Source organism: Pan paniscus, chromosome Y (assembly GCF_029289425.2).
Source record: "Pan paniscus chromosome Y, NHGRI_mPanPan1-v2.0_pri, whole genome shotgun sequence".
Lineage (NCBI taxonomy): Eukaryota > Metazoa > Chordata > Mammalia > Primates > Hominidae > Pan > Pan paniscus.
The window spans coordinates 34,218,964-34,244,012 of NC_073273.2; the positions used below are offsets into that span (position 1 = coordinate 34,218,964).

At 42.8% G+C, this 25,049-nt stretch overlaps 1 non-coding gene across 1 annotated transcript; it reads right to left on the reverse strand.

The window, feature by feature from the left end:
* Positions 1 to 18,107: 18,107 nt before the first annotated feature.
* Positions 18,108 to 18,259, reverse strand: LOC129395806 (5.8S ribosomal RNA). Its single transcript, XR_008623019.1, has one exon. It is a non-coding gene; the product is annotated as a 5.8S ribosomal RNA (ribosomal RNA).
* Positions 18,260 to 25,049: the final 6,790 nt, after the last annotated feature.

Here is a 25,049-nt window from a genome sequence, read left to right on the forward strand (position 1 = left end):
GATAGGAAATAGTGTTTTTGTTCAATATGCAAAAGGTTATTTCTGAGTGGTTTGAGCCCTATGGTGACAAAGAAATGTCTTCACATAAAAACTAGACTGAAGCATTCTGAGAAACTTATTTGTGATGTGTTCATTCATCTCACAGAGTTGAAACTTTCTTTAGATAGGGGAGCTTGGAAAGAGTCTTTTCATAAAATCTGCTAAGGGATATTTGCGAGCACTTTGAGGCCTACGGTGAAATAGGAAATATCTTCACATAAAAACTAGACAGAAGCATTCTCATAAACTTCTTGTGATGTGTGCACTCATCTCATAGAGTTAAAACTTTCTTTTGACTGAGCAGTTTGGAAACAGTCTTTTTGTGGAATATGCAAAGGGATATTTGTGAACCTATTGAGGCCTGTGGTGAAATAGGAAATATCTTCACATAAAAACTAGACAGAAGCTTTCTGAGAAACTTCTTTCGGATGTGGGCTTTCCTCTCACAGAGTTGAAACTTTCTTTTGATTGAGCAGTTGGGAAGTTGTTTTTTATAGAATCTGGAAAGGGATATTTGTGAGCCCTTTAAGGTCTATGGTGAAACGGGAAATATCTTCACATAAAAGGTAGACAGAAACTTTCTGAGAAACATCTTTGTGATGTGTTATTTAATCTCACAGAGTTGAACCTTTCTTTTGATTGAGCAGCTTGGAAACAGTCTTTTTGCAGAGTCTGCAAATGGATATTTGGAGCACATTGAGCCAAGGGTGAAATAGATAATGGCTTCACATAAAAACTAGACAGAAGTTTTCTGATAAACTTCTTTGTGATGTGTGCATTTATCTCACACAGTTGAACTTTCCTTTGATTTAGCAGTTTGGAAACAGTATTTTTGTAGAATCTGCAAGTGGATATTTGCAGCACTTTGAGGCCCATGGTGAAAAAGAATATCTTCCCATAAAAATTAGACAGAAGCTTTCTAAGAAAATTATTTGAGATGCGTGCATTCATATCACAGAGTTGAACCTTTCTTTTAGTTGAGCAGTTTGGAAACAGTCTATTCATAGAATATGCAAATAGATATTTGTAGCACTTTGAGGCCAGTGGTGAAAAAGTTTCTCTCATGGAGTTGAAACTTTCTTTTGATTGAACAGTTTTGAAACAGTCTTTTTGTAGAATCTGCAAAGGATAATTCTGAGCCCATTGAGGCCTATTCTGAAAAAGGAAATATCTACACATAAAATCAGACAGAAGCTTTCTGAGAAACTTCTTTGTGATGTGTGCTTTCATATCACAGAGTTGAATCTTTCTTTTGATTGAGCAGTTTGGAAACCATCTTTTTGTAGAATCTGCAAATAGATAGTTTTGAGCAATTTGAGGCCTATGGAGAAAAAGGAAATATCTTCACATAAAAACGAGACCGATGTTTCTGAGAAACTTCTTTGTGATGTGTGCTTTCATCTCATAGAGTTGAACCTTTCTTTTGATTGAGCAATTTGGAAAAAATCGTTTAGTAGAATGTGCAATTGAATATTTGGAGCACTTTGAGGCCTATGGTGAACAAGGAAATATCTTCACATAAAAACTAGACAAAATCTTTCTAAGGAACTTCTTCATGATGTGTGCATTCATCTCACATATTTCAACATTTTTTTGGTTTGAGTAGCTTGGAAAAAGTCTTTTTGAAGGATCTGTAGAGGGATATTCGTGTGCAGTTTGAGGCCTCTTGAGAAAAAGGAAATATTCACATAAAAACCGGATAGAAGCATTGTGAGGAACTTCTTTGTGATGTGTACATTCGTTTCACAGTGTTGAACTTTTCTTTTGATTTAACAGTTTGGAAACAGTCTTTTTCTAGAAACTGCGAAGTGATATTTATGAGCCCTTTGAGGCCTATGGTGAAATAGGAAATATTTTCACATAAAAACTAGACAGAAGCTTTCTGAGTATCTTCTTTTGTGATGTTTGATTTCATCTCACAGAGTTGAAACTTCCTTTTGATTGAGTAGTTTGGAAACAGTCTTTTTGTAGAATCTGCATAGAAATATTGTGAGTAGATTGAGGCCTATGGTGATAAAGGAAATATCTTCACATAAAAACTAGTTAGAAGCTTTTTGAGAAACTTCTTTTTGATGTTTGCATTCGTGTCACAGAGTTGAACCTTTCTTTTCATTGAGCAGTTTGGAAACAATCTTCTTACACTTTCTGCAATGGGATATTTCTGAGTGATTTGAGGCCTATGCTGAAAAATAAATATCTTCACATAAAAACTAGACAGAAGAGTTCTGACAAACTTCTTTTTGATGTGTGCTCTCATCTCACACAGCTGAAATTTCCTTTGATTGAGCAGTTTGGAAACAGATTTTTTGTTGAATCCACAGAAGGATATTTTTGAGTGGTTTGAGGCCTATGCTGAAAAAGAAATATGTTCACATAAAAACTAGATGGAAGATTTCTGAGAAACTTCTTTGGATGCGTGCATTCATATCACAGAATTGAAACTTTCTTTTGATTGAGCACTTTGGAAACAGTCTTTATTTAGAATCTGCAGAGGGATATTTGTGAACGGTTTGAGGCCTATAGTGAGAAAGGAAATATCTTCGCATAAAAACTAGAGAGAAGCCTTCTGAGAAACTTCTTTATGATGTATGCCTTTATGTTACAGAGTTGAACCTTACTTTTCATTGAGCAGTTTGGCAAAAGTCTTTTTGTACAATCTGCAAAATGATTTTTGTGAATGCTTTGAGACTTATGGTGACAAAGGAAATATTTTCACATAAAAACTAGAGAGAAATCTACTGAGAAACTTCTTTCTCATGTGTGCATTCGTCACAGGAGGTTGAAAATTTCTTTTGATTGAGCAGTTTGGAAACAGTATTTTTGTAGGATCTGCCAAGGGATATTTGGAGTGGTTTGAGGCCTATGGTGAAAAAGGAAATATGCCCTAATAAAATCTAGATAGTAACGTTCTGAGAAACTTCTTTGTGATGTGTGCATTAATCTCACAGATTTGAAACTTTTCTTTGATTGAGCAGTTTGGAAACAGCCTTTTTGTACATTCTGCAAAGGTGTATTTATAGGCAGTTTGAGGCCTATGGTGAAAAAGGAAATATCTTCACATAAAAACTAGACAGAAGCTTTCTGAGAAACTTATATGTGATCTGTTCATGCACCTCACAGAGTTGAAACTTTCTTTTGATTAAGCAGTTTGGAAACAGTCTTTTTCTAGAATCTGCAAAAGGATACTTGTAGGCAGTTTGAGGCACATAGTCAAAGAGGAAATATCTTCACATTAATACTAGACAGAAGCATTCTGAGATACTTTGTGATGTGTGCATTCATGCCACAGAGTTGAACCTTTCTTTTGATTGAGCAGTTTGGAAACTGTGTTTTTGTAGAATCTGTATAAGGACATTTGTGTGCACCTGAGGCCTATGGTGAAAAAGAAATATCTTCACATAAAAACTAGGCAGACCCTTTCTGAGAAACTTCATGATGTGTGCATTCATCTCAGAGAATTTAATCTTTGTTTTGATGGAGCACTTTGGAGGCAGTCTTTTTGTATAATCTGCAAAGTGATATTTGTTTACTCTTTGAGGCTTATGGTGAAAAGGGAAATAAGTTCACAAAAGAAATAGACAGAAGCTTTCTGAGAAACTTCTTTATGATGTATGCATTCACCTCACAGAGTTGAATCTTTCTTTTGATTTGGCAGTTTGGAAACAGTCTTTTTGTAGAATATACAAAGGGACATTTGTGAGCACTTTGAGGTCTACTGTGAAAAAGGAAATATTCACAAATAAAATGTAGACAGAAGCTTTGTGAGAAACTTCTTTTTGATGTTTGCATTCATCTCACAGAGTTGAACCTATGTTTTGATTGAGGAGTTGGAAACAAGCTTTTTCTATAAACTGCAAAGCGACATTAGTATGCACCTGAGGCCTATGTTGAAAAAGGAAATAGCTTCACATAAAAATTAGGCAGAAGCTTTCTGAAATACTTCATTGCGATGTGTGCATCCAGCTCACAGAGCTTAACCTTTGTTTTCATTGAGCAGTTTGGAAACACTCTTTTTGTAGAATCTGCAAGGGATATTTGTGAAAGCTTTGAGGCTTATGGTGAAAACAGAAATATCCTCACATTAAGACTAGACAGAAACTTTCTGTGAAACTTCTGTGTGATGTGAGCATTTGTCTCACAGAGTTGAAACTTTCTTTTGATTGAGCAGTTTGGAAACAGTCCTTTTGTAGATTCTGAAAGGGATATTTGTGAGCAGTTTGAGGCTTATGGTGAAAAAAGAAATGTTCACAAATAAAATCTATATAGAAGCTTTCTGAGGAACTTGATTGTCATTTGTGCATTCATTTCACAAGGTTGAACTTTACTTTTGATTGAGCAGTTTGGAAACCATCTTTTTGGAGCATCTGCAAAGGGATATTTGTGAGAGGCTTAAGGCATATGGTGAGAAAGTAAATATATTAACATAAAAACTAGACAGAATATTTCTGAGAAACTTCTTTGTGATGCATGCATTCATGTCATAGAGTTGAACTGTTCTCTTGATTGAGCTGTTTGGAAACAGTCTTTTTGTATAATCTGCAAAGGGATATTTGTGAGTGGTAGGAGGTCTATGGTGAAAAAGGAAATATCTTCACATAAAAACTAGAAAGAAGATTTCTGATAAACCTTTTTGTGATGTGTGCATTCATCTCTCAGATTTGAACTTTTCTTTTCATTGAGCAGTTTGGAAGCATACTTTCTGTAGAATCTGAACATTGATATTTCTGAAGGCTTTGAAGCTTATGGTGAAAAAGGAAATAACATCTGATAACAACTAGACAGAAGCTTTCTGAGAATCTTCCTTGTGATGTGTGCATTCACCTCACAGATATGAACTTTTCTTTTGATTGAGAAGTTTGGAAACCATCTTCTTGTAGAATCTGCAAAGGGATATTTGAGAGAGCTTTGAGATCTATGGTGAAAAAGGAAATATCTTCACATAAAACCTAGACAGAAGCTTTCTTAGAAACATTTTGGTGATGTATGCGTTCATCTCACTGAGTTGAACCTTTCTTTGGTAGAACAGTTTGGAAAGAATCTTTTTGTAGAATCTGCAAGTGGATATTTAGAACACTTCGGGGCCTATGGTGGAGAAGGAAATATCTTCACATAAAAACTAGAGAGAAGCATTCTGAGACACTTCTTTGTGATATGTGCATTCATCTCACAGAGTTGAACCTTCTTTTGTTTGAGCAATTTTGAAACACTCTTTTTGTAGGATCTGCAATTGGAAATTTGGAGCATTTTGTCACCTATCGTGGAAAAAGAAAGATCTTCACATAAAAACTAGACAGAAGCTTTCTGAGAAACTTCTTTGTGAAGTGTGCATTCAGCTCACAGAGTTGAACTTTTGTTTTGATTGAGCAGTTTGGGAACAGTCTATTTGTAGAATCTGCAAAGTGATATTTGTGAACACTTTGAGGCTTACAGTGAAAAAGGAAATATCTTCAAATAAAAACTAGACAAAAGGTTTCTGATAAACGTCTTTGTGATATGTGAATTCTTCAAATAGAGCTGAAACTTTCTTTTGATTGAACAGTTTGTAAACAGTCTTTTTGGAGTATCTGCAAAACGATATTTTTGGGCAGTTTGAGGCTCATGGTGAGAAAGAAAATATATTCACAGAAAAGTTGACAGAAGCTTTCTGAGAAACTTCTTAGTGATGTGTTCATTCATCTCACAGAGTTGAACCTTTCTTTTGATTGAGCAGTTTGGAAACAATCTTTTTGTAGAATCTGAAAAGGGATATTTCTGATCCATTTTTGGCATACAGTGAAAAAGGAAATGTCTTCACAAAAAAACTAAACAAAAGCTTTCTGAGTAACTTCTTTATGATGTGTGCATTCATTTCACAGAGTGGAAACTTCATTTTGATTGAGCAGTTTGGGAGCTGTCTTTTTGTATAATCTGCAAAGTGATATTTGTGAACAATTTGAAGTTTATGGTGAAAAAGGAAACATCTTCCCAAAAATCTAGACAGAAACTTTCTGAGAAACTTTTTGTGATGTGTGCATTCATCTCACAGAGTTGAAGCTTCTTTTTGACTGATCAGTTTGGAAGCATTCTTTTTGTAGAATCTGCATAGAGATATTTGTGAACCCTTTGAGGCCTGTGGTGAAAGAGGAAATATCTTCATATAAAAACTAGACAGAAGCATTCTGAGAAACTTCGTTGTGTTGTGTGTTTTCATCTCACAGAGTTTAACATTTCCTTTCATTCAGCAGTTTGGAAACAGTCTTTATGTAGAATGTGCACAGGGACATTTTTGAGTGATTTAAGGTCTATGGTGTAAAAGGAAATATCTTCACATAAAAACTAGACAGAAGCATTCTGATAAACTTCTTTGTGATGTGTGCATTCAGCTCACAGTGTTGAACCCTTCTTTAGATTGAGCAGTTTGGAAACAGTGTTTTTGTAGAATCTGCAGAGAGATATCTGTGAGCCCTTTAAGGCCTATGGTGAAAAAGGAATTATCTACAAATAATATCTAGACAGAAACTCTCTGAGAAACTTCTTTGTGATGTGTGCATTCATCTCACTGAGTTGAATCTTCCTTTTGATTGAGCAGTTTGGAAACAGTCTTTTTGTAGAATCTGCATAGGGATAGTTGTAAGCCCATTGAAGCCTGTCTTGAAAAAGGAATTCTTTTCACATAAAAACTAGACAGAAGCTTCCTGAGAGACTACTTTGTGATGTGTGTGTTCATCTCACAGAGTTGAAGCTCTCTTTTGATTGAGTAGTGTGAAAACAGTCTTTTTTAGAAACTGCAAGGAATATTTGTGAGTGGTTTGAAACCTATGGTGAAAAAAGAATTATTTATAAATAAAATATAAACAGAAGCTTTCTGAGAAACTTATTTGTGATGTGTGCATTCATCTCACATAGTTGAACTTTTGTTTTGATTGAGTAGTTTTTAAACAGTCTTTTTGTACAATCTGCAAAGTGATATCTGTGAATGCTTTCAGGCTTATGGTGAAAAAGGAAATATCTTCACCTAAACCTATAAAGAAGCTTTCTGAGAAACTTCTTAAGGATGAGTACATTCATCTCACAGAGTTGAACATTTCTTTTTATTCACCAGTTCAAAAACAGTCTTTTTGTAGAATCTGTAAGGAGACATTTTTGAGCTCTTGGAGGCCTATGGTGAAAAAGCAAATATCTTTACATAAAAACTATACAGAAACTTTCTGAGAAACTTCTCTGAAATGTGTGCATTCATCTCAGAGAGTTTAACCTTTGTTTTGATTGAGTAGTTTGGAAACAGTCTTTTTGTAGAATCTGTAAAGGGGTATTTGAAGGCATTTTGAGGCATATGGTGAAAAAGGAATTATCTTCACATAAAAACTAGACAGAAACTTCCTGAGAAACTTCCTTTTGATGTGTGCATTCATCTCACAGAGTTGAAACTTTCTTTTCACTTATCGAGTTGGAAACAGTCTTTTTGTAGAATAGGCAAAGGGATATTTATGAGTAGTTTGAGGTCTGCAGTGAAAAAGGAAATATCTTCACATAAAACCTAGAGAGAAGCATTCTGAGAAACTTCTTTGTGATGTGTGCATTCATCTCAGAGAGTTGAACCTTTCTTTTCATTCGGCAGTTTGGAAGCCGTCTTTTTGTTGAATCTGAAAAGTGATATGTTTCAGCAGTTTGAGTCCTATGGTGAAAAAGGAAATATCAAAAAACAAAATGTAGACAGCAGCTTTCTAAAAAACTTCCTTTTGATGTGTGTATTCATCTTACAGGGTTGAAACTTTCTTTTCATTGAACAGTTTGGAAACAGTCTTTTCATAGAACCTGCAAAGAGATATTTGTGAACACTTTGAGGCTTCTGGTGAAAAAGGAAATATCTTCAAATAGAAACTAGACTCATGTTTTCTGGGAAACTTCTTTATGATGTGTGTATGCATCTCAAAGAGTTGAATCTTTCTTTTGATTGAGCAGTTTGGAAACATTCTTTTTGGAGAATCTGCAAAGGGATGTGTTTTTTTCTTTATTATTTATTTATTTTTATTATTGTACTTTAAGTTTTAGGGTACATGTGCACATTGTGCAGGTTAGTTACATACGTATACATGTGCCATGCTGGTGTGCTGCACCCACTAACTCATCATCTAGCATTAGGACTATCTCCTAATGCTATCCCTCCCCCCTCTCCCCACCCCACAACAGTCCCCAGAGTGATGTTCCCCTTCCTGTGTCTATGTGTTCTCATTGTTCAATTCCCACCTATGACTGAGAGTATGCGGTGTTTGGTTTTTTGTTCTTGTGATAGTTTACTGAGAATGATGATTTCCAATTTCATCCATGTCCCTACAAAGGACATGAACTCATCATTTTTTATGGCTGCATAGTATTCCATGGTGAATATGTGCCACATTTTCTTAATCCAGTCTATCATTGTTGGACATTTGAATTGGTTCCAAGTCTTTGCTATTGTGAATAATGCCGCAATAAACACAAGTGTGCATGAGTCTTTATAGCAGCATGATTTATAGTCCTTTGGGTATATACCCAGTAATGGGATGGCTGGGTCAAGTGGTATTTCTAGGTCTAGATCCCTGAGGAATCGCCACACTGACTTCCACAATGGTTGAGCTAGTTTACAGTCCCACCAACAGTGTAAAAGTGTTTCTATTTCTCCACATCCTCTCCAGCACCTGCTGTTTCCTGACTTTTTAATGATTGCCATTCTAACTGGTGTGAGATGGTATCTCATTGTGGTTTTGATTTGCATTTCTCTGATAGCCAGTGATGGTGAGCATTTTTTCATGTGTTTTTTGGCTGCATAAATGTCTTCTTTTGAGAAGTGTCTGTTCGTGTCCTTTGCCTACTTTTTGATGAGGTTGTTTGTTTTTTTCTTGTACATTTGTTTGAGTTCATTGTAGACTCTGGATATTAGCCCTTTGTCAGATGAGTAGGTTGCGAAAATTTTCTCCCGTTTTGTAGGTTGCCTGTTCACTCTGATGATAGTTTCTTTTGACGTGTAGAAGCTCTTTAGTTTAATTAGATCCCATTTGTCAATTTTTTCTTCTGTTGCCATTGCTTTTGGTGTTTTAGACATGAAGTCCTTGCCCATGCCTATGTCCTGAATGGTAATGCCTAGGTTTTCTTCTAGGGTTTTTATGGTTTTAGGTCTAATGTTTAAGTATTTAATCCATCTTGAATTTATTTTTGTGTAAGGTGTAAGGAAGGGATCTATTTTCAGCTTTCTACATATGGCTAGCCAGTTTTCCCAGCACCATTTATTAAATAGGGAATCCCTTCCCCAATGCTTGTTTTTCTCAGGTTTATCAAAGATCAGATAGTTGTTGATATGTGGCATTATTTCTGAGGGCTCTGTTCTGTTCCATTTATCTATATCTCTGTTTTGGTACCAGTACCATGCTGTTTTGGTTACTGTAGCCTTGTAGTATAGTTTGAAGGCTGGTAGTGTGATGCCTCCAGCTTTGTTCTTTTGGCTTAGGATTGACTTGGCATTGCAGGCTCTTTTTTGTTTCCATATGAACTTTAAAGTAGTTTTTTCCAATTTTGTGAAGAAAGTCATTGGTAGCTTGATGGGGATGGCATTGTATCTGTAAATTTCCTTGGGCAGTATGGCCATTTTCATGATATTGATTCACATATGTATATATGTGCCTATATATACATATACATATATGTATATGTATGTGTGTCTATATATACACACATACATATACATATATTATATATATATATACACACACACATATATATATAGTAGTTCCACTCACTGGAGGCCTTTACTCTTTCAATGCTAGATTCACTGATTTCTGGTCCCATGCTTATGTTGATTACTAGCTAGTGTATGTAGACTCCTTAAGTTTAAGGAGTTGAGAGAACTCTTCATATCACCAAGTTGATTTCTTTAGTCTTCTCCCTGTCAAAGACCAGGTTGCCCTAGATATCAGAGACAGCTGTTTTTTCCATAAAAAATAAAGGTCCTGTCTCTCTCTCATTAGCCACCAAGCCCAGTTTCTTCTCATGGAGGATTGCTTCATAGGTAACTTTAAAACTCCAGTAATTTCTCACAAGGTTGCTTCGAACACCTGAACATAAACTTCATCATGGAGCCTCTGAAACCCCTGAAGCCTCAGAATGGGAAGTTTCAGAAGGCTCTTTGTGCTGTTGAGGTTCTACAAAAGGACCATTTCCAAACTGCTTAATCAGAAGAAAGGTTCAAATACGTGTGATGAATGCACACATTATGAAGAAGTTTTTCAGAATGCTTCTGTCTAGTTTTTGTGTGAAGATATTTATTTATCTCCATGGGCCTGAAAACACTCTGATATATCCCTCTGCAGACAGTACAAAAAGACTGTTTCCAATCTGCTCAATCAAAAGAAAGCTTCTACTCTGTGAGAAGAAAGAACACATCAGAAGGAAGTTTCTCAGAATGCTTCTGTATGGTTTTCTGTGAAAATATTTCCTTTTTCACCATAGGCCTCAAAGCACTACAGATATCCATTTGCAGATTCTACAAAAAGACATTTACAAACTGCTCAATCCAAAGAAAGTTTCAACACGGTGAGATGAATGCATGCATTACAAAGTAGTTTATCAGAAAGCTTCTGTTTAGTTTTTATGTGAAGATATTTCCTTTTTCACCATAGGCCTCAAAGCGCTTCAATTATCCATTTGCAGATTCTGCAAAAAGAGTATTTCCAAACTGCTCAGTCAAAAGAAATGCTCAACTCCTTAAGATGAAAGCACTTATTTAAAAGTAGTTTCTCAGAAAGCTTCTGTCTAGCTTTTATGTGAAGATATTTCCTATATCACCAAAGGCCTCAATGGCTCAGAATTGTCCCTTTGGGGATTCTACAAAGGACTGTTTCCAAACTGCTCTAGCAAAAGAAATCTTCAACTCTGTGAGATGAATGCACCCATCACAAAAAAGTTTCTCAGAATGTTTCTGTGTAGTTTTTATATGAAGATATTTCCTACTTCACCATTGGCCTCAAAGGCTTCACAATTATCCCTTTGTAGATTTTACAAAAAGACTTTTTCCAAATCTTCAATCAAAGAAATGTTCAACTGTGTGAGATGAATGCAAACATCACCAAGAAGTTTCTCAGAATGCTTCCATCTAATTTTTATGTGAAGATATTTCCTTTTTCACCATAGGCCTCAAAGGGCTGCAAATATCCATTTGCAGATTGTACAAAACACTGCTTCCAACCTGCTTAATCGAAGGAAATGTTCAACTCTGTGAGATGAAAGCATAAATCACAGAGAAGTTTCTCAGAAAGCTACTGTTTAGTTTTTATATGAAGATATTTCCTATTTCACCATAGGCCATAAAGGGCTCACAAATATACCTTTGCAGATGCTACAAAAATGCTGTTACCAAACTACTCAATCAAAAGAAAGTTTCAACTCTGTGAGATGAATGGACACATCACAAAGTAGTTTCTAAGAATGCTTCTGTCTAGTTTTTGTGGGAAGATATTTCTTTTTCACCATAAGCCTCAAATGGCTCAGAAATATCCCTTTGCAGATTGTACAAAAAGACTGTTTCCAAACTGTTCAATGAAAAGAAAGGTTCAACTCTGTGAGATGAATTCAAACGTCCAAGAGGTTTCTCAAAATACATCTATCTAGTTTTTATGTGAAGGCATTTACTGTTTCACCACATGCCTCAAACGGCTCACAAATATTCCCTTTGCAGATTCTACAAAAAGACTGTTTCCAAACTGCTCAATGAAAAGAAAGGTTAAACTCTCTGAGATGAAAGCTCTCATCACAAAGAAGTTTCTCAGAATGCTTCTGTCTAGTTTTTATATGAAGAAGTTTCCTTTTTCACCATAGACCTAAAACTGCTTCAAATATACATTTGTGGATTCTATGAAAAGTCTATTTCTAACTGCTCAATCAAAAGAACTGTTCAACTCTGTGAGATGAATGTGCACATCACAAAAAAGTTTCTCAGAAAGCTTCCATTTAGTTTTTATGTGAAGATATTTCCTCTTTTACCATGGGCCTCAAAGTGCTCCAAATATCCATTTGCAGATTCTACAAAAAGAGTATTTCCAAACTGCTCAATCCAAAGAGAGGTTCAACTCTGTGAGATGGAAGCACAGATCACAAAGGAGTTTCTTAGAAACCTTCAGTCTAGTTTTTATGGGAAGATATTTCATATTTCACCATAGGCCTCAATGGGCTCAGAAATATACCTTTGCAGATTCTACAAAAGGATTTTTTCCAAACTGCTCAATCCAACGAAAGATTCAACACTGTGAGATGAATTCATACATCACAAAGAAGTTTCTCAGAAAGCTTCAGTCTAGTTTTTATGTGAATATATTTCCTTTTTCACCATAAGCCTCAAACCACTCTCAAACATCCCCTGGAGATACTATATAGAGATTGTTTCCAAGCTGTTCAATGAAAAGAAAGGTTTAACTCTGTGTGGTAAATGCACATGTCACCAAGAAGTTTCTCAGAATGCTTCTGTCTAGTTTTTATGTGAAGATATTTCCTTTCTCAGCAAGTCTTCAAACTGCTCCAAATATCCATACGCAGAATCTACAAAAAGATGGTTTCTGATCTCCTCAATGAATAGAAAGGTTCAACTCTGTGAGATGAAAGAACACATCACAAAGAAGTTTCATAGAATGTTGCTTTCTAGTTTTTATATGAAGATATTTCCTTTTTCACCATTGTCCTCAAAGTGCTTCAAATATCCATTTGCAGATTTTACAAAAAGTGTGTTTCCAAACTGCTCAATCAAAAGAAAGGCTCAACTCTGTGGGATGAAAGCACACATCACAAAGAAGTTTCTCAGAAATCTTCTGACTAGTTTTTATGTGAAGATATTTCCTATTTCACCATAGGCCTCAATGGGCTCACAAATATCCCCTTGCAGATTCTACAAAGGGACTGTTTTGAAACTCCTCAATCAGAAGAAAGGTTCAACTCTGTGAGATGAATGCATACATCACAAAGAAGTTTCTCAGAATTCTTCTGTCTAGTTTTTATGTGAGGATATTTCCTTTTTCACCATAGGCCTCAAAGCACTCCAAATATCCATTTGCATATTCTACGGAAAGACTGTTTCCAGACTCTTCAATCAAAAGGGAGGTTCAACTCTGTGAGATGAAAGCACACTTCACAAAGCAGTTTCTCAGAATGCTTCTGTCTAGTTTCTATGTGAATATATTTCCTATTTCAACTTAGGCCATAAAGGGCTCACATATATCCCTCTTCAGATTCTAGAAAATTATAGAAAAGGACTCTTTCCAAACTGCTCAATCAAAAGAAAGGTTCAACACTGTAAAATGATTGCACACATCACAAATAAGTTTCTCAGAAAGCTTCTGTCCAGTTTTTATGTAAAGATATTTCACTTTTCACCATACCTATCAACATGCTCAAAATATGCCTTTGCAGATTCTCTGAAAAGACTGTTTCCAAACTTCTCATTCAAAAGAATGATTCAACTCTGTGAGATGAATGCACATATCACAAAGACGTTTCTCTGAAATCTTCTGTCTAGTTTTTATGTGAAGATATTTCCTTTTTCACCATAGGCCTCAAGCTTCTCACAAATATCCCATTGCAGATTGTACAAGAATAGAGTTTCCAGACTCATCAAAGAATAGAAAGTTTTATCTCTGTGAGTTGAATGCACACCTTGCAAAACAGCTTCTCAGAAACATTCTTATAGTTTTTATTGAAGATATTTCCTTTTTCACCATAAGGCTCAGAGAGCTGAAAAATATCCCTTTGCTGATTCTACAAAAATACTCTTTCCAAACTTCTTAATCAAAAGAATCATTCAACTCTCTGAGGTGAATGCACACATAGCTAGGAATTTTCTCAGAAAATTCTGTCACGTTTTTATGCGATGATATTTCCTTTTTCACCATAAGCCTCAAACTGCTCACAAATATCCCTTTGCAGATTCTACAGGAAAAGAGTTTCCCATCTGCTACATGAAAAGAAATGTTTACCTCTGTGAGATGAATGCACACATTGTAGAGCAGCTTCTCAGAAACCTTCTGTCTAGTTTTTATGTGAAGATATTTTCTTTTTCACCATAGGCCTCAAAGCACTCACAAATATCCCCTTGCATATTCTACAAAAAGACTCTTTGTGAACTGCTCAAAGGAATGGTTCAACTCTGTGAGATGAGTGCACACATCACACAGATGTGTCTCAGAAAGCTTCCGTCTAGTTTTCATGTGAAGATATTTACGTTTTCACCATAGGCCTCAAAGTGTTCCCAAATATCCCTTTGCAGATTCTTCAAAAAGATTGTTTCCAAAATGATCAATCAATAGAAAGGTTCAACTCTGTGAGATTCATTCACACATCACAAAGTAGTTTCTCAAAAACCTTCTTTCTAGTTTTTTATGTGAAGATATTTCCTTTTTCACCATAGGCTTCAAAGCACTCACAAATATCCCTTTTCAGATTCTACAAAAAGACTGTTACCAAACTACTCAATCAAAAGAATGGTTCAACTCTGAGATGAATGCACACATCACAAAACAGTTTCTCAGAAAGCTTCTGTCTAGTTTTTATGTGAAGATATTTCCTTTTTCACCATTGGCTTCCAAGTGCTCACAAATATCTCTTTGACAATTCTACAAAAATACTGTTTCCAAACTGCCCAATCCAAAGAATATTTCAACTCTGTGAGATGAATGCACACGTAACCAGGAAGTTTCTCAGAAACTTCTGTCAAGATTTCATGGGATGATATTTCCTTTTTCACGATAGGCCTCAAACTGCTCACAAATATCCCTTTGTGGATCCTACAAGAACAGAGTTTCCAATCTGCTCAATGAAAATAAACCTTTACCTCTGTGAGATGAATGCACACATCACAAAGCAGTTTCTCATAAGCCTTCTTTCTGGTTTTTATGTGAAGATATTTCCTTTTTCACCGTAGGCCTCAAAGCACTCACAAATATCCCTCTGCAGATTCTGCAAGAACACCATTTCCAAGCTTTTCAATCAAAAGAATGGTTTAACTCTGTGAGATGAATGCACATGTCACAAAGTAGTTTTTCAGAAAGCTTCTGTCTAGTTTTTATGTGAAGATATTTCCTTTTTCACCATAGACCTCAAAGCACTCACAAACATCACTTTGCAGATTGTACAAGAACTGAGTTTCCAGACTTATCAAAGGAATGAAACGTTTAACTCTGTGAGATGAATGCAGACATCACAAAGCAGTTCCTCCAAAACCTTCTTTAGAGTTTTTATGTGAAGGTATTTCTTCTTCACCATGGCCTCAAAGCACTCACAAATATCGCTTTGCAGATTCTACAACAACAGAATTTCCAAACTGTTCATAATTAGTTTTTAGGACCAACATGAGAGTTTAGACATACTGCTTGTGGTGCAGCACACATGTATTATCCACATTGAAATTAGGAATTCAACTGAAGTTCATGTGGAGGTGAAAATGTGAATATTTGGGGGACCTTGGAGATGATCTATCTCACTTTATTTTGCAGAAAAGAAAACATATTCAGGGAAAGGGCATGCATTGTCTAAGGTGATTCAGCAGCTTTGGCGCAGAAGCAAAACACACCTAAGGTGATTCATCAGGTTTGGAGCAGAAACGTAAAACAGAAATACTGTTCTTTTGCTTCTCAGATCAAGAATTTTTTCACAATACTGAACTACTTATGTTTCTGATTCCTTAATTTTCTTTTTAAATTTTGCCAATATTGTCTTACAAAGATCCTATTCTTTACCCTAAAGATTTAAATCTGTTACCATTATTGTCTCTTTATAAGTAAAATTACTTGTTGTTATTATAAATGATCATTCAATCATTTTTCATTTTTTGGTAGTCCAGTACAAATTTAGTAACAAATAAACACTATTGGCCTTGGCAATCCAAGAGGAGCTTAAGTCCTCCAGGGCACGTCAGGACAAGGCTAAATGACAGCTGTGCTGTGAATGGACAGAATACAGCTCTCATACAGATTAGTGAGTATTTGATGTTCTTCAACAATTCCATTAATCTTCAGTTTTTTTCCTCTTTGAAGTGAAAGTCTGCTATGACTTTCAAGTTTCTTTTGAAATAATTATAGATTCACAGGAAGTTGTAAAATGTCCAGGGATGTCTTAGGTACTCTTCACTAATTCCAGTGGTGGCATCTTGTGTAGTCATAGAGCATTATCAAAACCTGGAAACTGACATAGGTACAATTCAGAAAGCTTACTCAGATCGCAACCGTTTTGTATGCATTCATTTTTGTATGTGTGTATGTGTGTGCGTGTGTTCTGTGCATTTTTATGTGGTGTAGATCTCTGTAACTACCACTTCCACAGTCAAGATACAGAACCGTAGCCTCACCACAAGGCTCCAACTTGCAATCTTTGCTGACACTCTGACACGTTTTCCTCCACCCCTTCCCCTTGGCAACCCCACAGTCTGATCTCCATCTTTACAATTTTATTTCAATAATTTATATAAATGTAATTGTGCAAAATCGAATTTTTAAAGGGAAAAAACAAGTCACAGATAGTTTTGTTAGCACTGTAAAATAGTCTTTAACATTCATCTGTTTTATGTTCTATTTGTCTCAAAAAAATTTGCTTTGTTCTTTCCTGTACTTTCTGATATCAAGATAGGAAATCAATACCAAACAAAACAATTCCATTCATTTTTTTCCATAGCTTGGTTTTCACTGTTGTTGCATAACATTTATTTTTCTATTTACTCTTTCTCTCTGTTTTCCGTCACATAAAAGTAACTTTGTGTTCTTTACCTCTTCTAAGAAAATTTGGTAATGAGTCTTTAATGTGAATCCTGGACCACCCTTGTTTTGATTTTGTGTTATGGGTGTTCTTTTGTGTGATCGTTCTCATGGAGAGTTCTTGTGAAGCTGGGATTTTCCAGTGGTTTGTCAAAATGGAAATAGATATTTAACAAACCAAACACAAAATGACCTTGCTCCAGGAATGCATCATTTGTGAGAAAACACTACGTCTTCCAACTAGAGATTGTGAATATTACTCTTATTATCCTTTACTCCCTTTTATTAAAACTGTATTTTTTTACACATTTGTATAACTCAGGTAATGAAATGTGAACTACGTGATTGCCTACCAATTACAATGATGTTAATGATGCTACTGGGAGGCCAACCCTACAGTGGCTGCACCAAGTCTAGGGACTTGCTAGCTTTGATAAGTTACATGGGATTGCCTACGTACTAAATGTAGGGGGGGACGGGTCCAAGGATGTGGCAGCACCATCCCGCCCTGACATCAAAGCTCTGGACGGGGTGCCAGGCACCGCACAGCCAAGAGCAGGAGGTGGGCACCTGATGGCGTATGACACTGTAGCATCCAGGGGATCACCACCAGGGGCAAATGAACCCCGGGACCATGGCCATGAGCGCTGCCAGATGGGCCGCTTGGTGGGCTTCTGGCCCCGGACACACCACGTCACAAGCCAGGCAGGTGGGGGGCAGGCAGGAGAAGAGGATGGTGCCTGGGAGGGGTGATGGGGAGGAGGGGCGCTGGAGCGGCGGTCGGCCGGTCGCCGGGCTGCCACCAGGGGTGGGCAGCAAATTAAGGCAACTGGGACACGCTCCCCCACCCTCTCCCCAGTGGACCCTTCCTACTTGCCATCCTCCCCGCCCAACAAGCCTCCACCACCGATGATGCGCAACGACAATGATCGCACAGGACCATCCACCCCACCAGCACCAACAAATCCTGCACCACGAGCTGTGTGAGGCACGAGGGAGCCCCTGAGGGAAGAAACAGGACTGCGGTGGTGGCCACAGGAACTCAACACCAGCGGGCTCTCTTCCCTCTGTGTTTTTGCAGGTGATGGCTCCAACCTCTCTCTCTTCCTCACAGCCAGGAGCCCCTCTTCCCCCACGCCACCCAACGCTTGACCACACAGGGCCTGCAGTGGGGGTGGGGGGGAAGGGGCAGGCATGGCAGGAGAGGAGGGCAGATGTCGCCGGGTCTGCACTTGGGAGAATGGAGGTCCCCACGGGCCCTGCCATGGAACCCCCAGCTGTGCACCCCAAGGAGCCCGGAGGTACCCCCAGGGGCTAATGATTGGCAAGCAAAGCTCAGACAGGCATTGCCCTGGGAGGAACCCGGGCCGCAAGTGCGTTCGAAGTGTCGATGATCAATGTGTCCTGCAATTCACATTAATTCTCACAGCTAGCTGCATTCTTCATCAACGCAGGAGCCAAGTGATCCACTGCTAAAAGTCATACAAGGTCGATTTGGCAAGGGCGCTCCCAACAATGGGAGGCCCACCTGGCACAGCACGTCCCCCAGAGGGGTTACCTCAGGCCGGCCAGTCAGACAGCAATGGGACGAGACTCCAGAGAGGGGTTGGAAGGTTTCACAACACGGGGAGGTGGTGCCGTCCACGGGAGTGAGAGGGACAAATGCTGCCACCACCCCACGGGCTCCCGGGGTTTCCTGCCCCCACAGCACAGGGCATACGCCACATGCGTGGCACACATGCGACAGCACGATGGCCACTGGGTACAGCCCCCACCGGCATCAGCAGTGACACGCAAGTGCAGCACGGCCCCGGCAGCTGGGGAGACGGAGTCAGCAGTGGAGGTGAGGGAGGGGCAGACCCCTCCCAAACGGACTCCCCCGTGGGCCCACAGCACCCAACCCACGGGTGGACAGGTGACCCCCACAAGGGGTCCTTAAACCTCCGCACTAGAAAGTGCTGGGTACCTGGATGGTGGAGGCGGACGAGGAGTGGAGGGCTGGCGTCCAGCCCCCTACCCTCAAGAAGCCCTAGTGGGAAGGCTGGGGAAAGCCAGTGGGCCAGGCCGGGCCAGGTGGCGCGGTGTGGCAGAGGCAATGATGGTGGCAGTGGCAGCGATGCAAACCCGGCCGGCCCCAATGGGAGCAGGTGGGATGGGGCTGAGCTGGCAGGACAGGGAGGGATGACAGCCCCGGCAGGGAGGACACAGAGACCCACAACTCGTCGTGATGCCGAGAACCACCCCCGCGCCCGCCGACACACACGTGGGGGCCACGGCAGGGGACAGTTCCCCGCTGCTCACCAGGCCGGTGAGCCATCCAGCCTGCCCCCCGACACGCACACACAGTTTCATCCCAGCACGTGTGTCTCTGTCTACCCTCTCTCTCCCTCCCGAGTTCTCCGGCTCTCGGGGCAGGCAGGGCCATGCAACAAACAAATGGCACAACCCTGCCAGCACACATGCCACATGGGGAACACAGTCAGCCAAGAAGGAAGGACGCAGTGGCGCCTCTGCAGCTTTGCTCTTCTCTGTTAATGATCCCTCGACATGTTCAACTATGGAAATTTTGTTATGACTTTTACTTCCTCCAGATAGTCAAGTTTGACTGTCTTCTCAGTGCTCCACCAGGGCAGTGGGCTGACCTGGAGGGGCCGATCCAAGGGCCTCACTGAACCATCCAATCAGTAGTAGTGACTGGCAGTGTGTACAAAGGGTAGGGACTTCACGCAAGTCTATGACCCGCACTTACTGGGAATTCGTCATTCATGGGGAATAATTGCAATCCCCGATCACCATCACCAATGGTGTTCAACAGGTTACCCGCGTCTGCCACATACGGTAGGCACACGCTGAGCCAGTCAGTGCAGCACGCGTGCAGCCCCGGACATCTAAGGGCATCACAGACCTGTTATTTCTCAATCTCGGGTGGCTAAATGCCACTTATCCCTCTAAGAAGTTGGGGGATGCTGACCGCTTGGGGGTCGTGTAACTAGTTAGCATGCCAGAGTCTACTTCATTATCAGAATTAACCAGACAAATCACTCCACCAACTAAGGCCATGCACCACCACCCATGGAATCAAGAAAGACCTATCAATCTGTCAATCCTGTCCATGTCCAGGCCGGGTGAGGTTTCCTATGTTGAGTCAAATTAAGCTGCAGGCTCCACTCCTTGTGGTGCCCTTCCACCAATTCCTTTAAGTTTCAGCTTTGCAACCATACTCGCCTGGGAACCCAAAAATCCAAAGACTTTGGTTTCTGGGAAGCTGCCCAGCGGGTCATGGAAATAACGCCACGGCATCACCAGTCGGCATCGTTTATGGTCGGAACTACGACGGTATCTGATCGTCTTCGGAACTCCGACTTTCGTTCTTGGTTAATGAAAACATTCTTGGCAAATGCTTTAGCTCTTGTCAGAACTGCACCAGTCCAAGAATTTCACCTCTAGTGGCACAATACAAATGCCCCCAGCCGTCCCTCTTAATCATGGCCTCAGTCCTGAAAACCAACAAAAAAGAACCGAGGTTCTATTCCATCTTTCCTAGCTGAGATATCTAGGTGGCTCGGGCCTGCTTTGAACACTCTAACTTTTTCAAAGTAAACGCTTTGGGCCACGGGACACTCAGCTAAGAGCATCGAGGGGGTGCTGAGAGGCAAGGGGCGGGGACGGGCCATGGCTAGCCTGCCCGCCCACTCCCAAGATCTAACTACGGGCTTTTAAACAACTTTAATATATGCTATTGGAGCTGGAATTACTGTGGCTGCTGGCTCCAGACTTGCCCTCCAATGGATCCTCCTAAAGGATTTAAAGTAGACTCATTTCAATTACAGGGCCTCGAAAGAGTCCTGTATTGTTATTTTTCGTCACTACCTCCCCGGGTCGGGAGTGGGTAATTTTTGCACCTGCTGCCTTCCTTGAATGTGGTAGCTGTTTCTCAGGCTCCCTCTTCAGAGTCGAACTCTGATTCCCCATCACCCATGGTCACCGTGGTAGGCACAGCAACTACCATCGAAAGTTGATAAGGCAGATTTTCGAATGGGTCGTCGCTGCCACTGGGGGCATGCCATTGGCCTGAGGTTATCTAGAGTCACAAAAGCTGGTGGCACCTGACCCTCCGGCCGGGGCTGGAGAGGGGCTGACTGGGTTGGTTTTGATCTGATAAATACACGCATCTTCCCCGCGAAGGAGGTCAGCGCCCTTTGGCATGTATTAGCTTTAGAATTACCACAGTTTTCCAATTAGGAGAGGAGCGAGTGACCAAAAGAACCATAACTGATTTAATGAGCCATTCACAGTTTCACGGACCGGCCCTGCCTACTTAGACATGTATGGCTTAATCTTTGAGACAAGCATATGGTGCTGGTAGGATCAACCATGTAAGTAGAAAGCGGCCTCCGGGCCTCACGAGGATGAGCCCGGAGTCCAGGTCATGAGGATGGGCATGGCAGGGCAGGCAACGGGGTATGTGGGAGGGAGGGAAGCAAGGGGGGGCGGTGGGAGGGGGGCGGTGGCGCGGCGAACCGGACATCCCATACACCCACATGACACATCCCCGACCTGATCACCACTCCCAACCCTTCGCACCAACGTGCGAGGAGGCAGACCGCCCAACCCGTGCGTGGCAGCTGTGAGGGACCAGCAGCCGCTCGTGCACGGCGGGCAAGGGGCGGCCCCGATGTTTGGGCAGCGAACCAGAGGCGGACTGTAGTGCCCAGGGTCTCACCACCGGCGGCCTCCGAGCACGAAGGCGACCCTGCGCGGTACCAGGAGCGGTTGACTGGCCTTCGGCGGGCCCGCGGCTCCCCCATCGCCGCCGCCGTCACGGCCAGCCCCCGGAACCCTCTTTCCTGCACGCGGCGCAGGCCGACTCCAAACCCTCCGGGCGCCCACCAGACCCACGCGGGGAGCCGCCGACCTGGTCCCGAAGGCGCGCACCCGGGGACACGAACAAAGGGCCAACCAGTGGCCCCCGGCAGCGCCCCACAAGGCGGAGCCGGGTTTGGTCCCAGACGGGGCAACCACAGCCTAAGCGGGTGAGCCGCTCAGGGAGAGAGGATCCGCAGGTGGGGTGGGGGGCACAGACAGGAAAGACCAGGGACCGCGAGGGCAAGGTCACCCGGGAGCCCACAGAGGGGCGGCTCGGGGAGAAACCTCAGGCATGGCCGGGCCACCAGGAAAACGCGGCCATGGGATCCCACCGCCACAGACACGAGGGAGGTCCCTCGGCACTCCGCCTAGGACGCCAGATGGCCCTCGGCACCCACCGAGACCCGCCCCACGAGCCCTGGTTCCCGCCATCGGGACCCCAAAGCGACCTCAGCCACAAACCCAACGCCAGGGCCACGTTGCTCATTTCTCGTCCATGCTCCGACCCGGTCAAGCTCCGGGAGACCGGCGTGGCCCCCACTTGGGATGCTTCCTAGGGCCAGGTGGCCCAACCCCGTACCACGCAAACACGGTCATCCGCACTGGTCGCTGCTCCCCAGGGGAGCGGGCGGAGAGCCGGCTCACAGTGGAGCGGGTCATGCGCCGGACGGAATGCCAGGCACAGCCACCGCTTGCGCAGCCTCCCAACCGCTAGGACGCCGGCACCGACCGGCGGGATCCTCCCCCGTCTGGAAAGGGGGAGGTGGGGGCTACACAGTAGGCGACGAGCCGCCCTCGGTCCCCACCGCGGAGGCCGGTGGAACCCTCCATCTCCCCCCCTCACCCCGTCGAGGGGGAAGCCGAGGAGGGTTCTCTGCAAGCGAGTCGCTATGGCAGCGCTACCATAACGCAGAGAGAGGCGGCAGGCCGGGGGATCCCGTACCCCAAATGCACACCTCTCGGATCGCTACAGAAGGCTTTCTCACTGAGGGTGGGTCACACTCCCTACCCCCAGTCGCCCCTCGTCAGGCCCGCAGAGGTGCTCAGGGACGCCTGGGGAAGGGAGGGGGCCTGCATACCAGGTAAATTCTGCGTGTGGGAAACTTCAGCCTTCGCGGTCTGGGCGGGGGTCCTGGCCAATGCGCGTGCGCGCAATCCCGCAAGGGCCCCCCAGCCCCCCGTCCACCCGCCTCCTTTCTCCCAGGCAAAGCACCTCCAAGTAAACCCACACACAACCTTTCGGAGGCAGAACGGTAGCCCCTCGGCGGCCGGCCGGCGCACGCGTCGCCTGCCCAAGCCCACCGCGATCGCTCACACAGCCGGCGCGCACCCACCAGAGGGGAGCACTGGACCTGAGTTCGCCAGACCAGGCGGAGCCCTTCCCTGCATGGGAGGGGCACGTCTCCCTCTACCGCCTCAACCCCCACACCAACGAGCTCCCTTAGGACCCACTTGCAGACACCGCGGCGGTGACTGGAGGACGGGGCGCTGGGGGTGGGAACCACACACCACCGCTGGGCCTCAGGCACCTGAGGGATAAGCTGGAGGGTGGAAGGGGGAGCCGGGCGCGGTAGGCTCACGCCTGTCATCCCCGCCCTTTGGGAGCAAGGGAAGGTGGATCCCTCGATCCGGAGCCCTGGCAACATGGTGAAACCTTGTATTTTGTCTCTAAAAAAATACAAAAACTACCTGGTTTCCTAACCTGGACACAAGTTAATAAATAGATAAATAGGCCGGTCGCGGTGGCTCACGCCTGTAATGCCAGCACTTTGGGAGGCCGAGGCAGGCGGATCACGGAGGTCAAGAGATAGAGACCATCCTGGCTACCACAAGAACCCCGTCTCTACTCAAAATACAAAAAATTAGCCAGGTGTGGTGGCGGGCGCCTGTAGTCCCAGCTACTTGGGAGGCTGAGACAGGAGAATGGCATGAACCCAGGAGGCAGAGCTTGCAGTGAGCCGACATCACGCCACTGCACTCCAGTCTGGGCAAGAGAGCGAGACTCCATCTCAAAAAATAATAAGAAAAATGAATAGATTAAAATTGAAAATTAAAAAAAAAAAAAAAACGTAGCCGGGCGGGTGCAATTGTTCACTCCTGTCATCCCAGCCCTTTGGGAGGCCAAGGTGGGCAGATCACCTGAGGTTGCCAGTTTGAGACCCGCATGACCCACATAGAGAAATGCCGTCTCTACTAACAATACAAAATCAGCCGGGTGTGGTAGCACATGCCTGTAATCCCAGCTACTCAGGAGGCTGAAGCAGGAGAATTGCTTGAACACGGCAGGAGGAGGTTGCGGTGAGCCATGACGGTGCTGTTACACCCCAGCATGGGCAACAAGAGTGAAACTCTGTCCAAAAATAAAATAAAATAAGTGCTGTATTCTGTAATTTTTACTTCCTACCCTGAGAAGAACATAATACAGCTGTTGTCTTTCCGCCTGCCTGCCGGCCGGCCTGTGACAGGGCCTCACTCTGTCTTTTGCCGAGACTGGAGTGCAGTGACACCATTATGGCTCACTCACTGCAGCCTCAACGTCCTCAGGGTTAGGCAATTCCTCAAGGGATCCTACAGCCTCAGCCTCCCAAAATGTTGGGAGTACAGACGTGAGCCACCAGCACCCTGCCTGAGTTAATACATCTGGTCTCATTACATCTTAACCACACACTCATGAAGAACTCAAGTCAAGAGACAGTCTGTAAGAGACTCTCAGCATTCTCTTCTGAAAGCAGTGAGGTGGATGGCGGCCCTTGTCCTGAGCTCCTGGGGTTTTAGGTGACCATGCATAGAGGAGAGATTTCCAGTGTTTCCAGAAAGGCACGAGCCACAGTCACTGGGGCATCCAAGCACGAGATGGGGTTTCTGACAGCGATGTAAGGGCCAGGAAGGGCCAGAATCTGCCAAGGCCCATGTCCCAGGCTGGGGTCGATGGAACCCAAGGTAGAGGGAGTCGGCAGTCCGCACAGAGAGAGCTCCAACCCTAGGCCCCACTATGCAGACCGAATCAGAAGGAAGAGAGTCCTTCATCCTACATGCCACATCCCTCCACTGAACTTGGGAGTGCATCCATTTTCCAAATATGAGGTGACTCTCGCTTTGCAATGGATCACAAGGGGCCGGGCTTCCCAGAGTCGGCAGGGTAAAGAAGACATTCTGGCTTGGCCTCCCCCATCCCCTGGTAACTGGTGAGTTTATTTATTATTATTATTATTATTATTATTATTATTATTATTATACTTTAAATTTTAGGGGACATGCGCACAATGTGCAGGTTAGTTACATATGTATACATGTGCCAGGCTGGTGTGCTACACCCATTAACTTGTCATCTAGCACTACATATTATCTCCTAATGCTATCCCTGCCCCCTCCCCCACCCCACAACAGTTCCCAGAGTGTGATGTT